General features: G+C 43.3%; 1 non-coding gene across 1 annotated transcript; it reads left to right on the top strand.

Annotated features, from left to right (window-relative positions):
• The first annotated feature begins 510 nt into the window (after positions 1 to 510).
• LOC116490417 lies at positions 511 to 635 on the top strand. The gene has a single exon (XR_004253374.1). It is a non-coding gene; the product is annotated as a U6atac minor spliceosomal RNA (small nuclear RNA).
• The last annotated feature ends 4,906 nt before the right edge of the window (positions 636 to 5,541 follow it).

Here is a 5,541-nt window from a genome sequence, read left to right as displayed (position 1 = left end):
CCTCCACCTCCCGACAAAGCCACAGCTGCTCAGAGGACTCTGGCCACTAGACAAGAGGTTTCAGGGTACTCCCAAGTTGTCTTGTAGAAAAAAAAAAAAAAAAAAAAAAACAACTTCAGGAAAGCATTGGAAATGAGTTGGACCAGAAGAACAGTACGTAACTCTGTTTAGCCTGCGCTCTCATGGTCAGGGACATCCTGAGCTGATCTCAGGGCTGTTTAAGTACTTCATGCCATAGCTGTTTACACTGTTAGCAGCCCTGAGGCAGGGCGAGGAAGACAAGGCTCTGGCTAGGTGAGTGCCCTCATCAGTAGTATCATAGTCATGACAGCTCTTCTTCTCTCTGACATAGTGAATCCCATTTTCTCCACCTTCTCCACTGCAAGACTTACACGAGGAGATATGTCCTACCAGAATCTCTTCACTAATCATTAGAGCACTTTCCAGAGAGGTGGGAAATGTGAACTTCAAGTCCTTCAGAAGGAAATTGAGTACATCTCCCCAGTAATTTGGAAACATGAAATAAAAGCAGGACAGCACTCCTCTTGGTAAGGATGGACGAAGTCTTAATAGACTTACCACAAAGTGAGTCTTAAACATGGTTATCTAATGTATATCCCTGGGAAGACTGTTGCAACCACCAAGCTGCTGTGTGAAAACACAACCGTCATCATCGTCATCACTGTTGCTCTGGGGGAAGAAGAGAAAAGCAGCAGGGATCGTTCACTTCATGTGGAGCTCGATAAGGAAGGGAAAGGAGGGAGATGCAGAGAATCTTTTATTTTCGGGATCTCTATTGACCTTTGATGTGGGATAGAAGTCACACTTCTCTGACCTACAAACACCGAAGTGCTGGTAAGCACATGTAGAAACAGAATTTTAAGAGTGCTTAAATAGGATTTTTTGTTGTTAAGAGTTGAAGCACCTATTGAAAGTAGTTATTTGCAGAGTTAAGCAGCAGCTGAGGTCCTCAGAATTGCAATTTAGAGTCTAAGCACCAGAACGCCATTCAGGTCCTAACCTAAATACAGACAGACCTTTTTTAGGATTTAGGAAAAACAGCTTGCATATTTCAAGCTATTATTTTTTTCATTTTTACTTTATCTCCATCAGTGGTAAGAAAAGCAGACAGACGCTCCTGAAGGTAGAAGTTAATGTGACTATGTTGCTTTATTTATCAAGAAGGCAAACATAAAAAGTTTTCAAAGCTATTTAGTTATCATGATATGGAGGGAAGATAAAATTCATTTTTTTTTTTGCTACCATTCCAACCAGCTACCAACCTAACTCTCTGCTGAAACTTGTGCCAAAACTAAGCGTTCAAATGTGCAAGTTCAAAGACATTTGGAAAATTTGCTGAAGTTATATTCCAAGTGGAATTGAAAGGAAGAAGAGATTAAAATCAGGTGCCACACTTCTTTTTTACTAGATTTTCTGCCCATTTTTAAAGCCTCCTACTATTCAGGTGGGCTTCTGTTAGAACAGGAATTTGGGTGGGCATTTTTCTGAATGCCATTTTTAAAATACTTAAGGAGCACCCACCGTTGCCACCTCAAGTGAGAAAGATCCTGGGTACAGCCGAAACCAGCCAAAGACACGAAACAAAACAGCACATTTTGTTGTGAGCAGTACAGCTAGGACTGCCAGCTTTGTGATTTTAGAAGAGAAACCTAACCATCAGCACATCGTGACATTTTTGGTGTGATGCATGATGATGTGTGGGTGGATTGCAATGCCACATGTTGTTATTTCAATGCATTATCATCATCAGGGTTTATTGAAGCGTTACCGTGTTTCAGCAGAACATCATTATCTCCTGTGGCAGCTTCAGCTCAGCCAATCCTACCAGATTCACAGATATTAAGTGTATAAAAAAAATCTGCTTTGCCTAGATTTGCATCTTAATATTATAGAAAACTAGATAACTGGAAGCAATTTCAAAGCAAATGATTTCAATATATAGCTTATGTGTACATTCATAGTGGGAGCCCGACTCTCACTTCAGTCATTTCAGGGAAGGGAAACATGCCTCGTTACTTTTGCAAACAATCACGCAGTTTCAATTTCAGACAATAATTGTAATTAAAGAATATATTAGAGAGAATCATGACAAATAATTTTATTCCAAAAATATAGGACTTCTTAAAAAAGATGAATTATGAGTTATTCTTCTAATTCCTGGCTACTTTATGGGTACAAAGAATGATCTTACAGCAAATTTTAGTGAAGAACAGATGAAAACAACAGTAGGAGCTCGTTTAAAAACTGGATCTGATCCTGCAAATACCAAGGTAAATATCACCTATCCCTCCCAGACATAAAGCTTTACACTAACACTAATGGAAATCATAGGATGAAAGCTGTCCTTATCACACTGAAACTACAGGGCACACAATGCACAAACTTAGTTGAATTTGAAAGAGAATCCAGAATATTTAGCCTGTAGTCATTTAAGCTAGGATCACAGCACAGTTGTGTATTCAAATGAATAGCAGCTTCCCACACAGACCGTGTCCTGGAACTGTGCTGAGATTATTTTGCAAGTGTGAAGGACCTCTGTGTTCCTATTACCAGGAAATAGTTAATATTCTTTCCCACTGGGGCCCACATGCACCTGCACAACTGTGGTGTGTGGTTTCTTCTTGCAGCTGCATCTGTGACTCTGCTGCTGCCTGCGCAGAGGTTTTAAAGTGTAAATGGAGAGTTCACGAGACTACCCTGTGGTAGTAATGCAGCCTTAAGGGCTGCTGCAGAAGCAGTGAAACCACTCTCTTAGTAAAGGAGCAGTTTCAGCAAAGTTTGTTTCCCAGATGTTAATTCTGCATCCCGCTTTTCCGTGGGCAATTCAAAGCCCATTAGAAAAACCCGTTAATGATGTATCTTCACAATACCATTTCGGAATCACTGCCTATTATTATCTTGATTTTTTCCAGAGGAAGAAAGTGAGGCTGTGAGACCTTTAATAATTATTTCCCTGAGGTCACTGAGAGCAAGCCTGTGGTGGAGCCAGATACACAATGCAGATCTTTCCCAGCCCTGCAGCTTGGCTGCTCAGTCACTGCTGCTCCTATAGTTTGCTATCAGAATGCTTTGTGCGAGAAGAGGACTATTTTTGTCCCAACTACTAAAAAACATCGTTCACAATATCTGCTCCTTCTCAGGACTGAGGAGATTACAGGGGTCAGCAGTCAGAATAGGGAGTTATCAGCTAGCCCTGGGCTGCGGGAGCTGCGATTAGGATCATCTGCTGTTAACCGCAGGCACATGCTCTGGATCCAGCGAGAGCAGAAGTGCTCAACTCTGCTCTGCGTTTGAGATCTGTCTGCTGTAAGGGTGATGTATGGGAGGGAAGAGATTGTGTTCGCTGATCCTACAAGGTGATGTGATTTAGGGGAGCTGTAGGGGTGTTTTACTGTGTGGCAGTCGTGCGATCCCCTGAAGGCTCATATACCACTGAAGGATGATCAGAGCCAAAGAAATGCTTGCCCCATGTACTCCTTATTTGCACCTTTCCTTCCCCCAGTGTGCTCCCTGTGTTATGGTCACGGAGTGACAATTGGCTCATGAGCCAAACCACCAGCCTCGGGGCTTACTGAGATTTCTCTCCTCCAGGCAACACTTTTAAGCCAAGGATTTCAGTGTAAACCTCACTTTTCAGAGAGTGTGCACTGTTATCTTTAGGTTTACAACTTTCTGGAAAGAAAAAGATTTATAGGAAGAAAAGGAGAGTGCACATGCACACCTTATCATGCAAGGCAGGCAGGCAAACTCAGCTACACAAAGAATTACTGCATGCAACTGTCAGTGCATGCTTGCATAGGGAGATACTGGGTCAAGAGATTCTGTAAGTGGAAAGAGATGCTGGCTGTCTTTTCCTTGTGTTCCTTTTGGTGTAAAAATTCTCCCTGTCTGCACTAATATTAGCTGCATTTTGGTTAAAGCTATAACAACACTACTTCAACATAAATCTTTTTTTTTTTTTTTTTTTTTCCTTTCTTTTGGAGGCTTCTTCTCCTGCCCCCCTCCCCCTTGTTTTACTTAACCTAAAATAAGAGTCGTCTGAATTCTTTTGTGAATGGGGAAAAAACTATCCCTCTGCTGCACAGCAAGTGGCCCTCTGTTTATCTGGTTTGGAAGAACAAAAGCATAAGGAAAGATTCCTGGGAAATGTCTTATTACTGCCATAGCCCTAAGCCTTGATAAAAACCCTACCAAGCTGATGTACCTACAAATACATATGCAACAGGTGGCCCCAGCTCCCAGACAACCTGCTCACAAAAAGAACGAGGCATTTTCTCACAGTATTGAGATGTTACAGAGATTTTGAAACGTCTGCTCAGATTCTTAATGTACACAGTCAGCCCCTATTCAACAGCATGCCCCCACCCCGCCTACACTGTCCAAATGACCAGGCCACATTGCAGCAAGCTTAATTTGGACAAAAGAAAACCAGGGAACAAGGCTTCATAGTCACCTGTCCTTTATCACACCCAGTACCCAAACGTTAGAGCTTCCTTTAAGGAAATGAAGGGCCCACCTCTGAATTTCTGTTCTGGTATCTGGCACCTCTGAAGAGAGCAGCTTCATCATTCAGCTAGCAGACACTCTGGGCAAGTCACTCTCCTGTTGGAGCTATTCTACTTTTTATAACTTATGCACAGGTATTTAACACTCTTGCAACTCTTCTACAAATAAATACCCTCAGCAGGAGGCAAGGGAACCCTTTGTTTGTTTGTTTTAACCTCCTTTTTTTCTGCTCTTTCACTCTATGCCTGGCCCATTTTAGGGTAAAGACAACGGCTTCAGCTGGAAAAACCTTTTACTTCAAATGTGTAGCACCTGGATCCAACATCTGTCAGGAGCCAGCCTGAATGGGGATTTAAAGACACACACACACACACACACACAAAAAAAAAAAAAAAAAAAAAAAAAATATTGCCCTGATAATGACTCAAATCATGGTGGGAGACATCCAGCTTGGACACCTAGCTCAAGGAGAGGCCTCCCAGCTGTGAGTGGTGAGGGAAAAGCGGGAGAAGCAGCTCCGCTCCCCCTGTGCGGCGCCGGGCAGTCCCGCTGCCTCAGGCCAAGGTACCCAGGCCCCGTGAGCTCTGCCCGTGGCTGTGCCATGGAGGAGGTGGCAGAGCCGCCCTGCCTTCCTCCTCCGTGTCTGCATCCCCATGCTCGTGCCCCTGCACCTCAGCAGGTGCCGCTTTTCGCCCGTGCCTGGTGCATTTCAGATCCGATGCTCCATGCAGCGAAGCCGTTTGCTCCTGGCCATGCTGAAGAAATTTATCCTACTACCAGTAACGCCAAATAAGGAAATAAAAGACATTGCTTAGTTTGCACAACCTTTTATTTTCCTCCCTAGAACTATTTTTAGTTAAACAATTTTCTGCCAGAAAAGCTCTGTCTGTGTCCAGAGCTGCCCTGGTCATCAGTGCTGTTACCAGGGACTTGAGCTTTATGGCCCTCATAACTCCGGAGGGCGAAAGGTCGAGCCGTGGAGCCTTTGTGTCAGCTCTACATTTCTCTTTAAAC

The sequence above is a fragment of the Aythya fuligula genome, chromosome 5 (genome assembly GCF_009819795.1).
Source record: "Aythya fuligula isolate bAytFul2 chromosome 5, bAytFul2.pri, whole genome shotgun sequence".
In the NCBI taxonomy this organism is placed as follows: Eukaryota; Metazoa; Chordata; class Aves; order Anseriformes; family Anatidae; genus Aythya; species Aythya fuligula.
This window is presented reverse-complemented; position numbering and strand designations above follow the sequence as displayed.